Source organism: Catharus ustulatus, chromosome 3 (genome assembly GCF_009819885.2).
Source record: "Catharus ustulatus isolate bCatUst1 chromosome 3, bCatUst1.pri.v2, whole genome shotgun sequence".
Taxonomy (NCBI): Eukaryota; Metazoa; Chordata; class Aves; order Passeriformes; family Turdidae; genus Catharus; species Catharus ustulatus.
Genome location: NC_046223.1, coordinates 46,045,814 through 46,063,088, shown reverse-complemented (window position 1 = coordinate 46,063,088; position 17,275 = coordinate 46,045,814). Strand labels below are relative to the sequence as shown.

Here is a 17,275-nt window from a genome sequence, read left to right as displayed (position 1 = left end):
GTTCTGGCCAAGTAGGACTGCTGAGGCATAGAAACACCCTGGCTGCACAGTCTTTGCCCTGGCCATGCTCCCTGCATAGGAGCAGGAGAGATATTTGGGTGAAGGAACTTCTCAGTGTAACTCCAAAAGGGCAAACAGCCAGGTCAGTTTGAGAAGGGCATTCTCAATCCTGTCCCTCCAAGGAGCATCACCTGCACAGGTACAGGATGCCTTATACCCAGCTGGATGGAGCAAAAACTTCCTGCATAGTCAAAATAGCTGGATTGGCCCAAGCTATATCCCTGAGGGTATGTCATGTAAAGCAGTCTCTTTTCCTCCATCACATTCACAAAACTGGTGTGAGCACCCCTTGTCTTCCACGGAAGTTACGATTTGCAGCTGGTTCTCATGTGACTGTCCTCTCTTTGGAGGTGCAGGATGTCCCTGTTCCTCACCCGCCACCTTGAATTGACCCCAGAGGAATACATTTTTGTGGTCATTTTCCAAGTCCTTTTTTGTCCTCTCACCCCATTTCCCTTCTTTTGTGTCCCTGTACTTGCAGCTCCTTGACACGGAGCCAAAGGGGCCATGAGCGCCTCCGCCCTGCGCTCCCGACGGCAGCAGGAGCGAGTCCCGGGCCCTGGCTCCCCACTGGCTTCTTGCGTCCCCTCGCACACTGCACCCCCTCTGCCTCAGGCATTCGTCACACTGCTCAGCACAGCTTGGCCTGGGTCAGATGCTGCATTCCTCCTCGCCCTGGGACCCAGCGCTCTTCCTCTCTTTTTGTTTCCTTTTGTTTATGGTACTCAATCCAGCTCTCAGGCCATGCGCAAATGCTCTGCTCTTGGCCAAGTTGAATTCCTTTCAAGGAAGATTGCACAAGAGTTCAGGGCTGGTGCTCGGAGCCAGGCCTGCTGGGCTGGATGTTTTGTTCTCTCGGCCCCGGTCCTGCTGGAGGACCTGCTGGCATGAACTGCCGCCAAAGCGGAGTCAGCAGGATGCCTCAGGGCTGCCTGGCTGGGAGGAGCCAGAGCAGCAGTCCTGTGAGGTCAGGGACAGGCTTTGCAAATCCAGTTTAAAAAGAAAATAGATAATAAAAGAGAGCAAGTTTGTTTGGGATGTTTTGCTCTTTGTCGATACCATGCGGATTGATGGTAAACCCAGCTTCCTTCAGGTGTAAGTATTCTTGTTCCAGTCTCACACTGAGGCTGGGCAGTAAAAGCTGTACTGGCTGTGGTAGAGGAGCCAGGCTCTGAGTGCGAGGAAGGGTCTGACAAGCTGAAATAGCTCCCTCGAAGTCAAAGGGGGTGAGGTGATGGGGGTCCCATGGTGCACAGCTGTGGCTGTGTCCAGGAGGTGGAACCTCCTTCCCTTGGCTCAGGGCTGGGGTTCGCTGGCCTTTGGTGAGGGAAAGACCTGCTACTCCTTGACTCTGAAACACAGCTTGTATTTCAAGTGATGTGACATCCTTGCTCCATGGGTTTGAAAAAGTTGCAGGCGAATAGTAAAGAAATCCCTCCTTTTTTTTTTTTTTTTTTTTTAATGATTCCTAACGTTTTTTGAAGGCAGGTTTGTTAGGTTTGGATGTTTGGTCTGTCATTGTTGACCTTGTCAACAGAGATATCAGCAAAGAGATGATATGGGAATACTTGGAAAAATCAAGCCTATCTGCACAAGCAGGCTGCAGTAGGGTGGACCCTCTGAGAGTTAGCTGACCTGCTGAGCCTTTGTCAATTATTTTTGAAAAATCACAGGGAATGTGAAGCTTGAGGGCACAGGAACTTCCTCAGCAGCTTGTGCTGAGATGTTGAAGTGCCTCGGGACACCCATTGCTATCTCAACTAAGAAACTTTGTTTACTTTCCTGACACAGCACCTCCTCACCTTGAAGGAATTTGGAGTGACTTAAAAACCCCTTGGCAAATCTCTGTCTTTCTCAGAGGTGGGATTCATCTCAGCTGACTGTAGAAGTGTGAAAGTCACACAATGATCCAAGCTAATCATCCTTTCTCTTCTCTCACAGCAAAAGGAGCAACATATATCCTCCTCTGTGGAGCATAATGGGAGCCTGGGAGTTTTGGTTGGCTGTAGCTGTCCACTTTAGAGAAGATGAGCACTACATGGTAGTCCTACCCATTTTTAGTCTTTGGTGCTGCAGAGGAGATGCTCAGTGACTTATGGTGACTATGCAATGACACACAATTCTTTCTCTGGCTCCTAGATTCTAGCACAGCTTCTTGGCTGCTGGCAATCTCATCAAAAAGCCTGATGAATGCAAAGATGCAGCTCCTGAATTATTCTCACTTCCACCAGTTTCATTTGAGAACATGGCGATATTCTTCCCATACTTTACAGTTTAACATAATGCTGATAAATGATATGACAACGATAAATTTTCATTTTATTTGAAGCTGTTTATCATCTGTATCTGTTATGGAAAGTTATCAATTATGCAAAAAGCATGAATGTTTAAAAAGCCTCCAAAGCATCTCTATTTATGGGTTGTATGTTGTGTATTCTTTACTCCTTGCTTGTGCACACACTGGAGAGGCTCCTCCATTAGGTATCACTTTTGCACAAAGAGCCTGAAAAATTGAACTTGACAGGGGGATCTTAGACAATCTGGAAGCTTGTCGCAAAATGTGACAGAGCCATAAAAATTCCACATTCTTGGGAAAATCCCTCAATGCTTGAAGCTGGGTCTGAATCAGAGGAGCAGTGAACTAGATGGATGCAGTGCATCCGGGGTCAAAAAGCCATGCTCTGTGGCTTGCCTGAAGTCACCTTCCACAGCTTTGCCAGGGCCTCTCAGTGAAGGGGAAATGAATGCGTCCTTCATGAGCTCTCATTAGCAGAGGGGTCCACTGTTCACAGCCCAGTGATTTTTCCAGTCTGTGGTCCTTCCTGAAAACCACAGGAACTGAATCCCAACAACTGGCGCGTGTGTGGACCTTGCTGCAGGGACTTGTGGCTTGCAAAGCTGTGCTCCTGCTCTGGAGTGAGGGAGAAAGATGAGGGAGAAAAATGGCTGAGATGTCATAAGTCAGGAAATACTGCTCATCTCTGAGTTTGCACAGCAACCTCTTTGCTATGGAGGGCTAGATTCTGCTCACAGGCAGTGTCTTCGGAGCCACCTTGCACTAAGACCAGTGTAATTGGCAGCTTGTTTTGGCATGTGCTTAAATCGTGGGAATGGGGAGCTTTTACAGCAAGGAATGCAGGTCAGGGAGCGAAAATCAGAGACCCTGTAAAGGAGTTGAAGATGTTGGCATCATGAATCTCTTCTTTCTTTCCTTTTAAGATGCTGGCGGGACAAAAAGAGTTAAAATAAGGAAATTAGATCACAAAAACCAAATTAACTAAACAGCACCGTCCTGGCCTGATGCTGATCCTGCACATGGTGTGCCAGTAAATCCCAAGAAACCCAGCACACATCTGGGTGTTTCTGGGGCAGCTCTGTCTATTCAGGCCTGCCAGGGTGTTGGAGGGGGCCCGCAGCTGCCAGAGCACTCAGCAGCGTGCGACAGGAAAGGGAGAGCTTTCTCACACGTCCCACACAAGAGCCTGATTGTGGGGATTGCTGACGGGTGACCTCCCTGTGCCACTGGGGCTGGGGCTGCTGGTTCCTCTGGCACACGCACCCACCAGGAGACCTTCTGCTCTTGCATTACAATGCCTGCAGCGTTGTAAGTGTCCTGTATCTGCTGAAGACTCAGGTACTTAAACATCTCCCTGAAGTAATTAGTTGTGTTTTTAAATTACTTACAACCTATGTAGTGCTGTAGGGGATGTGACAAAGGAGGGAGCATGAAGCCTGCAGAGTGGGAAGTACGGTGGCATCTGCTATTTTTAAACTTGCCACACAAGGTCACCTCCACAGTATCCCTGCACACAGCACCAGTGTCTGCCATCCGCCTGCCCTTCATGGTGCTTGGTGGTCTTTGCCATGAAATCTTTAATTTTCTTTCATTCTTCCCTCCCCCTTGTTGCCATCAAGAGATACCCTTTACACTGCCATGCACCTTTAAGCCAAGTAAGCAATAATACAAGAGAGGACTTGCAGCCATTGTGCCTTTTAGTGAGTGTATGAAAGGACTGGGATCAAAGGCTGGCTACATCCAGCACTAGAAGGGTTGCAGTGACACATTAGTAGGACTTTTTTTTCCCCCCTTCCAGTTCAAACAGCCACACAAATTTTCCATTTTCAGCTTCTATTTTTTCCCTAGGTTTATGGGATGAAGATGAATGCCCTCTGAATCCTGGCTTCCTCCTGACACTGCCTCTCACTGCTTTAGTCCTGATCCAATCTGGCTGTCACAAAGCTCACTGTGGCTCTTCTACCCAGTGCTCTGACTGTTGGGCTGGTCCAGAGCAGCTCTGCCAGAGAGGGACCTTTTGCTTTACAGCCATGAGCAAATCAGTCTCTCTTGTGCCATACAGAGGAATGCTATTGGGTTTTCATAGCTTTCTCCTGTACATGGTGATGAAAGGAGAGAGGTTCCCTTAGGCTACTCCTCATGGCACTCAGCATCTCAGCACCTATCTCTGCATGTCAAAATCTCTGTTTTTCACTTCCTCAGCTGAACACACTCTCCAGCACATCCTGGGATCATGCTTGTCTTTGCATAACGGCATCCTATTGGTGCCCAAAATAATTAACTACCAGCATGTCCCTTTCCTGTTCAGCCAGTGCCACATGAGCTCCCAGTCCACAGCGTCAGTTCTCGCTGTTAATCCATAAACTATAACATTTACGTTGGGTTCAGTTCATTGTAATTGGATTTCCATTACAAGAAGTTATTTCCTGCAGTTGAACAAGACTTGCCTAACTTAAACAGCCAGCCCCAGGTGATATTTAGCTGTAGCCTTACTGTTAAAGCTCTGTGCTTGCACGCCGTTCTCTCAAAGCCTCCAGTCCACCACACCATAGCCTGTACTTGACATGACACGTTAGCAATCAGCCGTAGCTCTCTGGCAGTGAGACCCAGATTTGTCCTGCAGGATGTCAGCCCTCTTCCAAGGACCTACTCTTTCCGTGAAGAGAAGAATAAAACAAGGATGGCTGTAAGTCAGGTCACTCCGACTGCAGTGTTAAGCACACTACCTGCTCTGGCACAAGCTGGGGTGGAAAACAAAGGCACAATAGAACAAGGTCGTTAACGACAATTTGATCCAATTACACGGCTAAACCCAGGACTCTTTGTTTGATGATTTTTATTTTGTGCTGAGAGGAAAGGAAAGTAACCTTACACATAATGGAGTGGTGCTGGGTTGTGAAAGGTGTTTTCTCTCACATAAAGCAGCAGTAATGCTTCCTAAATTCACCTGTATCTTGGCTGAGTGTTCATTTACCCTTGCTCTCACCACTGCCATTCCCTGTGGTTAAAAAATGTTGGTATGCAGGAAAAGTTTCCTCTGACAGTGAGAAGTCTGTGGCCACCCCCCTGCCTGAGCCCAGTGGCTGCTTTGATGCCACAAGAGCATGACAGTAAGAGAAATGCCTGGGGAAGTGAATCAATAGCAGCAGGCTGGCCAGCTGCAGGGTGAGGATGGGGTAAATTGCTGGAAGAAACTTTCCCAGCCACCGGAGGAGTTGGGAGAACAATGCGGAGAAGAGGATGTGAGGCACTTCCCGCCGCTGGCCAGCCCTGTGCCAAGGAGTGGTGCAGCCTCCAGTGCTATCTTTGTCCCCCTGTCATCCTCTGGAGGCGGCTGTTGCTGTTGGCTGTGGGTTTCTACACTCGTTGTTTCTTTCAGCTCTCTCTTAGAGATCTAACTGTCACTGCAAAACAAGGGGACTGTTTTCTGCAACCTTCCTGGCTGACATCCACTCACCCTGTCCAAGGCAGCTCTCTGGGCCAGACTAGGAGTGTGCTGGTTCCTCTCTAAGAGCTGGCTGGTAAAGCAGTGTCAATTCTTTTTTCTTTTCCCCATCTCTTTTTCCATCCTCCTGTTTCTGAGAGATGAAGATAGTGGATTTCTTGTTTGCTCTGCTTTCCCATCACATTTGTCTATTACCAACCACTTGAATCTCCTGGTCTATTTCCTGCAGAGCTGCTTCTCTCCACAATAGTCAAGTGCTTTTTGCAAGTGGAAAAAAAAAGAAAGCCCAACCAAATAACCCAGCCCTGTGATTTTCCTCCCTGCTATCAGGAAACAGGTTTGTTTGTTTTTTAATGAATGCAAAAGAATGCAGATAGCAGTGAGGAAAAGCTTGGGCAAGGAGTTCAGCACTTCTTTATTTAGGTTTCTCCATGTATATCAGCTGAGCCCAGCAGGAGACAAAGCAAGAGCTGGATGTTATTTCAGGAAAAGCCAGGTCTTTCATGCTTGAGACAGAGTAATGTCCCTGGAGGGAAACTCTGGGCTCCTGTTGTGCCTGGGTGATTTGAGCAGAAAAAGGTCAAGGAATTTCAGCAATGCTGCTTTTCTTCTCTGTCTTCCTGGCTCTTTGTAGCAGGTATCCCTAGGGCTGCCCACTGCCACAAAGTTGGAGGGACTACACATCTGCAGTTCTGCCTGGCCTGGTATTTCTCAGCACTCTGGTGCCAGACATATTTGGCTGCACATGACTGGAGGCAGAACAGGCAGATCCATGGCATTACGTGAGAGATGGACGGTGCACGGAGCTGCTGGGGACTCTGCCATTTCTGCCACGTGGGCAAGGCAGCCAGTCTGGGCAGCACAGGCTAAACACTAACAACAGGTTCATTCCAGATGTGTGCTTGCTGGAAACAATGGACTGAAATCATGGCCACACTATGTCCACACCAAAAAGAAAAAGAAACCCAAAGTGATGTGGCAGATAGAGCACAACATTTATCTTGACTTACTGCTTGGCACTTTATGCTATTTAGTTTTAGGTGTTTCTACCTTACTACAAGTCAAATTTCAGTCTTGAAGCATCACTTTAGCACGAAAAGTAGAAATACATTGCATAGAACAAGAACCTTTGACTTATAATTTAATTCATATGGCCTATATATCACATATTTACAGCATATATATAGCATATTTTGGTCATGTTTCCTTCCTAAGTTCAGCACAGATTCAGGCTTGGTGAGACTGAAATGACATTTTTTAGTGCACAAAATATTAATTGCACTTTCTTTTCCTGGCTCTAGCCACGATATGGTGGGAATCACATATTTGGGATACCTCAGTAGTTAAAGGCACATTTGTTCTTTGGTATCAAGCAGCCCAAAGACAGGTCATGTCTAGTTCCAATCCTGATATTCATTTTCCTGTGATGAGCATATTTCTTCCTTAGTCATGCAGGATTTTTGCTTCTTTTAAAATATGTCTTTTGTAGCAGATTTTTATGCAGATTTTTATGCAAGAATGTATTACTAGGTTGTTTTCTATTGATGCAGAGAAATCTTTCATGCAATTTGCATCCCATTAACAGCTTCATAAGAGACAATCCTGATTCTAATGGCTCTGCACAATAAGCCAATAAAGCCAAATATGGAAGGGATTATGGAGTGTATTGCTGCTATACCTACAAAATGGTTCATATGTTCAAGACAGGCATCAACTGATCTGACACCTAAGGTCAGTCCTAAGAGTTACTACAGCTGATGTCTTTCAGCAGACCTTTGTCTTTGTTTTATCTCCTGTTGGTTTCCATCTCAATTTTTTTGTGCTGGTAGCAGAAACAGAAGAGGATCCCCAGCCTGCAGCCTTGCAAAGTGGCATCCTATGTAGCCTAACGGGTGGATGCTGCTGGATTCCAAAAACATACTGCTGTTACATCATTTCTCTAGTGCTGGAATAACAGCAGAAGCTGCCCTGTGGCATGTGTAGGTGCTAGCCAGTGTCCCTGCCACTGACACCTTCCTGGAGGCATATTTATAGCCTATGCTTTTCCTGTAGGAAAGGCCAGGTGTCTGTGCTAAGCCTTTCAGATCTGCTGTCCATCTTTGATGCTGCTGGCATCATGCAGGTCACTGGGCACACTTACCAGCTGTGGAGGATGAATAACTCTCTCCCCCAAGGTCAAAATTTCAATCCTTAGCCCTGAGGGGTTTTAATGAGGTTTGTAACTGCTCCTGAGTTGTGGAGTGGTTTCCGCACCCATCTCTCTGAAAGCATATCTGTGCACTGTTTTTTAGAAAAGTAATGTCTGTGAGGAATGAGGAGGCGGAGGAACAAAACTGGTGGGAATCTAGCTTGGAGGAGAGAGGTAGCATGGTGTGAGAGGGAAAAGTGACAGCTTTAGAAGCTCCTGCAGCACTGGGCCAGCATCTATGGATTTTGCCTTAATCAACACAAGTCTGTGAGGGTAGTAAAGAATACTTCAGCAAAATTATTATTTTAATGACAAGTTTTCATTATTTTCATTTGAAGTTTTTGAAACTCAGGACTGTTTTGGGTTGTGGTTCAAGCCACAACACTTAAAAGTCAAATGTTGTGCCTCTCAGTATTGCTTCCTTTAGCTACACTTTTATTTATTTGGGACTTTCTGTTAATTCTCTCTAATGTTTTCCACCATGGCACTGCAATGGCTGCTGTGCACTGGCACTGAAGGCTTTTATATTCTCTGGATGCAATTAGGATCAACATGCATAGGGTCAGAGCTTCTGCAGTTGTTTTCATGGGGGATTTCAGGCAGGTTATGCAGGTTTCATTTAGGACACTGGCTGTGTGCAGATGCCTTCAGGCTTTGGGGAGCAGAGAGCTTCAGGACTGCTTTTGGTTCAAAGACAAGCTGATGTGCCCAAGGCTGAGTCCTTGACAGGTGACAAAGAATCATAGAATCGTAGGCTGCTTTGGGTTGGAAGTGATCTTTAAGATCGTCCAGCTCCAGCCCCCTCTGCCTGGAGCAGGGACACCTCCCACTAGACCAGGTTGCTCAAACACATCTGTTTGCAGTGTCACTTCCTATCACGCCTGCAACGGAGGTGAATGTTTGCACTGTCATAACATTTCTCCTGCTGGAGCTCCCTGGCTGGGGATGCTGCAGCATTTTCTGCAGGGCACGTCGCCTTGTGTGGGGGCGTGCAAAATCTCATTGAACAAAAGTACAGCTAGGCAATGTTTTATGTATTTGACATATATGACAATGCATACTGCAGCAAGGAGCTCAGTGTCAAATCAGTACACAGTTAACAAGAACTCAACAAATGGTAAAACAAGGGAACATACCCAAGTCAGACTGTTCTACACAGTGTGATTATATCCAAGGCATAAGTTCAAGGGATCCAGCCAGCAGCATTTATTTAAAAAATGTGGTGTGCTGTTCTTACCTGTGCCACAATCCCCCTCCTTAGATTATCTTTGGGTGCTTAAGGTCAGGAGGCACCTTTTACAGCTACCTATTCTGCTGTACCAGTAGGAGATTGGGTCATGAAATTAATGAATCTGGTGAAGGGAGAAAGGAATTCCAAGGATTCAAATGGGATTGCTGAGGATTACCAGAGCTTCTGCTTTGCATTTAAATTGAGCTGAGAGGTAGCTTCCTTTTCCTGTGCCGAGTGCTCAGCCAGGCAAATGTATGACACTTCTGGGTGATGAAGTGTGGAAGTCTAGGGTGGCATATTGGAAGTCCTGGGAAGAGACCAAGGCCAGAGAGGAAGACATTAGTAAGCAGAGAGGGCTAAAAACTGCATGGTATAAAACCCTGGGAAGGGCTTTAAGGAGAGGGCTAACATGAATTGGAGGACAGCAGAGTTACATTTCTAGACATCAAAGGGAAGGCAGGGAACTGTAGGGGTTGGGGCCAAAGAGGCAAGGATTTATTCTAAGAACAAGAAGCTTTTGCAACACTAGGACAATCCCTAAAGGATACCAGAGAGGAGGATACTGTCAAGATAACAGAGGACAAAGAGTGAGTGTAAATATTCAGAGCCATTGTGTCACCCAGTAAACTGCAAGAGGAAACCTGTAGCAGCAGATTCCCAAAAGTCTGCAACAAGATATGACTTTTGTCCATGGCACAATACCAGGTAGGCTGCAAGCAAATTCTAGTATCACCCCATTGCATTACACTGGCTCAATTAAGTTTATGTCTTCCTGTTGCCCTCCTTTTTCTGACCAAAACTATTTCGTTAAAGATACAATTACTCTGGTTCAGTTGTCCTCACTGAGAAATGGCCTCCAGTGTTGGAGATGTTCAGATGTGAGCAGTGAGTTGAATCCCAAAGACTATCCACTCCTGGAAACTGTTAGAGGTGGGGCTGGCAGAATCACTGGCTGCTCCTCCCCAAGCCCCATGTGTGATTTTGCATTAGTCCTCAAAACCCTCTAACACTGGGTATTCTTCAACTCTGGGCAGCCTATTCTAGTGCTCTGATTTAAGACTTTAGTAGCCCAGATGGACTTAAAAATGAGATTATTCCTTTCCTAGTTTATATGATGGATAATCACTATCACATCTTGCTAGCCCCTACACTGTGGTACAGACTATTTTATTAAGAGAGTTTCTTGGGTTTGGACTATTCAGCCTTTTCCACTCGGCATCATTTCTGGAGCATTGCTATTGCTCTCCTTTGCACTTTCTGCAATCAGCTCAATCTCCCTGAACTGCAATGGTGAAAACAGCAGAGATTACTTCAAACGAAGCCTTGACAACATAGACAACAGGGGGAGAATGGTTTCCTGTTTGTCACAAGCTGCACTTCTGTTTGTTCACCTCATTAGAGCACTTTCATTTTTTACTGCAGCATGACCATGCTCATTCATGTTGAGCTGACATTTCTAGATCTTCTTCTCAGAACTGCTGCTGTGCTGGTTGTTCCCCAGTTGGTCTTGTAATCCATGATGACCCCTGCAAAAACCCAGAGCTCCATTTGTCTGTTCTGGATGGCACTTCGCTTCCCATCCCTCTACCTCATTTGTCAAGATTGTTTTGCATTCTCCTCCTGTTCTCCAAAGTGCTTGTTCTTCGTAGTGTCCTGTGCTAATTTAATAAGTGTTCCCAGCTTTTGGTTTTTGGATTTTTTAAAAGATATTAATGAAAATACTGTGTGCTGCCAGACACAAAACAGATGGCTTCAGACTTCATTTGATACGTACTGCCAGTTTGACAGCGAAACATTTATAACTGCTCTTAGTCTGGTTTTCCAACCAGCTGTACACTCCTCTAATAGCAGGTTCTTCAAAGCCATGCTTCTTTGCTTGGTTTATGAAAGTGTCAGGTGAGACAAAGGCAAAAGCTGCACTAAAATCAAGATCTAAGACCTACTGTAGAAGGAAATTAGATTGATTTGATGTGATTTGTTCTTGTCAAATCAGTACTCGCCGTTCTTTATCTGCTTGTTGTCTTCTAGGTGCTGGAAAATAGTTTATCCAATAACCACTTCCCATAATATTCCAGGAATTGAAATTTACCTATCTGGTCTCTGATTCCTGGTTCCTGCTGTCTGTCCTTCCCTTTTTGTGGCAGGTGCTAGATTTGCCTTTCCTAGTGTGCAGGAACCCATGCCTCCATCCCTGACTTCTGTTCTGATGGTGCCAAGTGGGCTTCAGCTGCTTTACCCATCATGGCAGCAGACTTTTAGGGCTTGCCAGTTGGAATGTATCTGACTTATTTAGACACTGTCTGACCTCTTTGTTCTTTCTTGCAGGCAGTATTCTTACCCTTGGACTGCTTATGCTGATTGTGTTAAATGGGACACTTTTGAGGAAAAACCGAAGGAAAAAATATCAAACACTTTTGATATTTGACATCATCAGCTCAGTGTCTGCTTGTGTTTGTGAAACCCAGCTCTTTCTTTGGCTCTCCTGCTGCTATTAGTACATACACTTCACGCCCACTGTTTGTTGCATCACTTACATCTTCATGTTGTTCCTCCACGCTTATGCTGCTCTTTCATACTCACTAACGTGACCTAGTTCCACTTTCTATGTGCTTCCTCTGCACTTTTGAAACTAATGAGGAGCTCATGACTTAGCCAGTTGATACCTTACCATCTTCCCCCTGTACTTGTGCTAAGTTGTCCCAGTACAGAGGCTCACAACAGTTATGTGCCTTTCGTATGACCTCCTTAGGGCACTGCCAACTTCCCAAATGTTCTTTCTGCCTTGGATTTGTTACTCTGGGCTTGTGTGTACTAGCACTGTGAGTTAAAGTCTGTCTCAAAGTCCACTGTTTTGTCTTTGAGGGGCCTTTTGCTCTGCCTCCTTTTCCAGAAATCATGACTCCTAATACTTCAAGATCACTCTCACACCAGTTGCTTGTCACCATCACCTGCAAAATCAGTTCCCCTGTTTTAATTAGAATAAAACATTTTCAGAAAAGATGGCCAGGAAGAAGCTAGACAGATGGCAGCTGCAGTCAGTTCAGGGAAAGACATAGACAGAATACCAGAACAGAGCCAGACAGAGAGGACCCTGCATATTTAGCACTTAGAATTGTATGCCTATGAACTTGTTTCCAGGAGATGTGGCTAATATTTGTGTTATTTGTGTAAAACATGAACAGTAAAAGTGTGTCATTAAAATAACTTTCTCAGTTCTGTTTGTCTGTTTTAGGATGGTTTTATGGTCTTTGCACAGTAAGAAGGCTTAGGCCTTACTAGCATATAGTTAATCTTCTTTATTCAGTTATGCATTGACACTAAAATGTGTTTTTAAACACAGGGATTCAGGCCAAGCAGAGCTCTTTTGTCTTCATCGCATCCATCAATGAGCCAGAGCCTCCAGCTCCTTAATGGCCAACCAAGACACATCTGGCCTTCAAGACCAGATTAATCTTTCCCAGACAGCTTTTTCCAGTGCACAGGGTGCACTGCTCCTGGTAATGTCTCACTCTAGCTGCATTAGTGCTAGAAAAGCTTTCTTATGCAAAACCTACCTTTTTGGAGCTGCTTATCCTCTCTTCTCTGCTGCCATCCCACCCAAGCTGACCCTCATCCATCCTGGGATTGTCCCTGGGTGCCTGCCTCTGCTGTTCTGGGAACACTCCCTGGGTGGGGTGAAGGCAAGTTGACTTTTGGCTTTTATCTGTGGCCCTGGCATGTTCCTGCTGACATCCCTTTAGGTACTGAGAGATTCACCAGCAGGATGTCTGGTAACTGCAGCCAGTTATTTTAATAACATTATTGATTTCATTACTTCACTGTAGTTTTGCTTCACTACATCAAGTCTTGGCATTAGGGGTGAAGCAGCAGCTAGTTAATTCAGTATAAATGGCTTTTCTTTCTGGGGTAGCCTGAACTAAAGAGAGCTCCCGAAGCTCCTATGGATATCTGTCCAGAAGCTGGGATGGTTGCTAAAGGAGCTGGTGACTTTAATGCTCCAAACAACCATACAAGCACAACTGATTCCTCTTGATATAATCATATAAAAAGAAAACAACTCTTCCACTATTGTAGGAGAGCTATGATGATACATCAACAGCTGGTATTCTTGCAAGCAGTCTGATTTCTGCTCTTTGTCTAGTGATTGTTGATCTGACGTGTCCTCCCATGGTTGCCCTTTGAGTCATAGGGAGCTCCTTGGGAAAGTGCAGAGACCTTCAGACCCCAGGGAGAATTAAGTCACACTCTTGATCACAAGTGTTTGGCTGAGTGAGCCCACGGCACCGACGCTGCACATTCTCCTACTTGGATGGATCTCAAAAGGCCAGTTTCTCATTAAAAAGGACAAAACCCCAAATTTACAAAATGCACTGTCACAGTGCATCCTTCTTTTATGGTCTAATTCAGAATCAATTCTTGTTAGTCTGAGAACACTCCTGGTCACTCTTGGTCTTTGGATCAGACCGTACAATGCTTAAAAACACTTGTGAAAAAATAGATGGGAAGATTTGAAAGGCTGCCCGGTAAAGACATGGATGGGTAATGTATTTATTTTCTAAATACATACCTAGAGGCTTAGACAACTGGTGTATTTGCATCAGCCTACTCTGATTAAATGAAATCACACTACTGGAAGTAGAGAACCCCCCTGAACCTACAGCTCATCTTCCCTGAAGTAAAATCAAAAGTAGCAGTGCCAACTCATCGTTTCCTAAAACAAAGCATCTATTAAAAGTAACTCACCTGGGGAAAGACATGTTGTAACAGATAGTCTTTCCACTGCTCCTCTGAGAACACCCAGTGGCCCAAACCCTTGCACCTACCCTGCACTGCTCAGATCTCCTGCTTTGCCAGGAGAGGACTGAAAGACAGTCCCAGGACTCATCCTACTGTTAACATGTTTGCAGAAGTAGCTGGAAGAACAATTTACCCCACCTCTTCTCTACTGTTTTTCTTGTTCCAATAATTCAGTTCATGTCCATCCTTAAGAATTAACCAAAGTTCACCAAAGTGCTTACCTTGTAGGAAACTGAAGAATGCTGGAGAGAAAGTAAGTCCTAGTTAAGAAAAATAAGAACAAACAGCTTAGTAATGTGCAATAGTAGTTCCAAATTTGCATTTAGAACCTTTCAAAACTAAACTCTGAAGGTAAGGTTCTGCTTTGGTAACATTGCTTAGAGTGAAAAGCCAGCATGGAAAAAACCTAACTGAAAATGCATTTGAAAATGCTTTCATAAAAATAAGAATCATCAGAAGTGAGCTGGAATATAAACCAAATTTTGCAATAGTACTTTACAAATTGTCTTGATTTTGAAAGGATGCAGGGCGCATGCTAAGATCAGCTGCCTGCCCAGATGATTTTATAATAAATAGCACTACATTTTTCATCCCCAGCACAATCTCACAGTACTTTTATTTATTACCTGAGTGTTCAGCTGCAGCAACAGCTGAAGTGAGGAAGGAAATGGCTTCAAGAACATGGGAAGAATCCCATAAGGTTAAGGGAGTGAAATGGGGAAAGGTACTTTAAAGTACAGGTAGTGGTGTAAATTATTGAACATTTGAAATGTTTACTCTTGGTAATTTTGATCACATTGTGAAAGCAGCCACTCATGCTTTTGTGAGCCACTTGATTTACTGGAAGCTTTATGCCATCAGTTGCACCTCAGGAGTGAGCCCTGCACTCAGGGTGCAGCAGCAGACCGAGCTGGCTCAGAGCCACTGCTGCCAAACACCCACCACCATAAAAATAGCAGCAATCATCCAAAATGGGTCACCGATGCCCAGAAGCATTGAAGCTGACCCATGAATTCTGTGTGGACACCAGAGAGCATCTTCAAAGCCATCCCTGCCTCCAAGGGAGATGTGCTCACCTGCAGAGCCGTGCTGGGCTGAAGACTAGGGGTTGGTGTTTGTGTCTTCTTTGCTTTGTGCAGGGAATGAGCTGAGCATGTCTCGATGGGCAGCATCTCTGACTCTTTCCTGCTGTGATCTGGCCACCTCCTTGGTGTGCTGTTCCAGGGCCATGGCCAGCGCCATGGAGGTGTTCCCTCTGTCTCCAAGGACATATGGACCATGGTGAGATGGCCTGGGGCTGAAGTTACTTTTGACACACCCCATGGAAATTGTGCCTACAGAGAGCTGGAAGGGCACCTCAGGGTGCTTTATGCAAGATGAGTATTGTCAGACACAGAGCTGCTTTACAGATTTGGTCACATTTCCCTCCACACTGATGCCACCTCTTGCTGTTCTTCAAGCACTGACTTACCTGCCCACTCTATTTGGAGATTTCACTTGTCTGTGTTATCTAAAAGTAACTAATTTGTTTTCCTTGATGCTATTTCTTACCAAAAAAGAGAGCTGTTGGCTCAACTCTTATATCATTAGCAAATGCTATCTAAAGTCACCCACAGTATTTCACAATGAACACAGAGGTGATCTAGGCAAAAAAGGGTTGGGATAAGCAGGTGATATTTCAGTGTGATTAAAGCATGAACAGATCTAATACCTGTCAAATGACTGGATCTCATTTATGATAGGCAAGATTTGGATGCCCTGCCAGAGCCAATGACAAAATTTTCCTCAGCCATTTCTTTTCCTTTTTCTCTTCTTTTTCTCCTTAATTTCCCCTTAATTCCCCTTAGTTGGATTTCCAGAAACTGTGTGCTGGATCTTTTGCTGGGAGTTTTGTCTGTCATTATTGAGGTAGGTTCTGATCTGAAATGTTTAGTATTTGAGCCACTCAGTCTGCCTGAATCCAATTTCAGCTACTAACAGAGGTATGTAGTGGCATAAATGCAGTATGCTTGTTGGGGCAGCTTTTTGCCTTTTTCCTGAAACAGATTTAGCAGATCCATAGGCTGAGGGATTTCCCCTTTACTCTGTCATCAGAGTACTCTTCACGGAAATCCTTCCCTTCCATTGGACTTGCCAGTGAGGTTCATGCTTCCATTTCTGTTCCCTGAGGGGTGACCGTAAGGTGATGAAAAAGGCAGCATGACTGGGCACCGCTCTCTCAAACAACCTCCTGCCCACACACCAAATTCCCCTTGTTGTCAGTCAGTGTAATTACCATGATATAAACATTGTCCTGAATGCTATTAAAAATGCAAATAATGACCATCCAGCCTGAGGAAGGGCGAATAAGCAGATCCTTTGCAGCCCACTTCCTCCTGGCCCCAGCACGTGTTGTGCAGATGATATTCTGCTGTGACACGTTCATGAGCTCTCAAAGTTGCATCTATTTTTTCTTAATCTAAGCAATGAAGCTGCAGACTTAGAACATAACAGCCATTTAGAAACTATATGACTTTCCCTGTCTGTAATAGTTTCAAGATAAGTCATTTTAAAAGAATTACTTTAAACTGAGACTGCTTTAAACCAGACCTTTGTACTTCTTGTTTTTGCTTTTATCTTGGCACAGATGCTTAGCCTCTCTCCAGCTTCTTTGTAGAGTTCATTATGCAAAGGCAAAGGAGCTACACTAACATTGTAATTTTGTTTGGCAAGGTGAGCCACAAAACATATGCTGTGTCATGCCTTTTTATTACTGTGCAAGAATTGCCAAAGCAGCCTAAAGGAGGAATCAAGGACACGATCGTTGTGAGGAAAAGAGGAAACGGTCCAGTTTTACAACACCCAGGCTTGTAACCACTTGTGGTAGATAGTTTCAGAACTGGTTTAATTTTAAATTATTTTCTTACCAACTGACAACAGCTTTGAAGCGACTGGTGTTTAACACCACCACTTTCTGATCCACACTGAGTCATTTTTCAGGGCCTGGAGATCCAAGCCCTACCTGCAAAGTGGGTGCTGTGTAGGCTGGGACTGCCCCATCCTCTCCCTGCACCAGGCGATGGCAGATCTAAAGCCAGCCCAAGCCAAAAGAGAAAGCAAGCCTCCTTGAGCAGGCATTGACATCCCTTTTCCACCACAGGGAGGACAGCATGTTGCACCTTATTCTGATCATGCTCCAAGAGCAAAACCTGCACTTCCCAGTCTAGACAACCTGTAATCAGGCAAGAGAAGAGCAGGCAAAGGGAACAATTAATGGGT

General features: G+C 45.1%; 1 long non-coding RNA gene across 1 annotated transcript in view; it reads right to left on the bottom strand.

Annotated features, from left to right (window-relative positions):
• Positions 1-2,024: 2,024 nt before the first annotated feature.
• Positions 2,025-17,275, bottom strand: part of LOC116994739 — a 34,654-nt gene continuing 19,403 nt past the window's right edge. Inside the window, exons 2-4 of the long non-coding RNA XR_004417561.1 lie at positions 14,239-14,277; positions 4,850-5,002; positions 2,025-3,282 (exon numbers count right to left, since the gene is read on the bottom strand). This is a non-coding gene — a long non-coding RNA (uncharacterized LOC116994739). The remainder of the gene's footprint in view (positions 3,283-4,849; positions 5,003-14,238; positions 14,278-17,275) is intronic.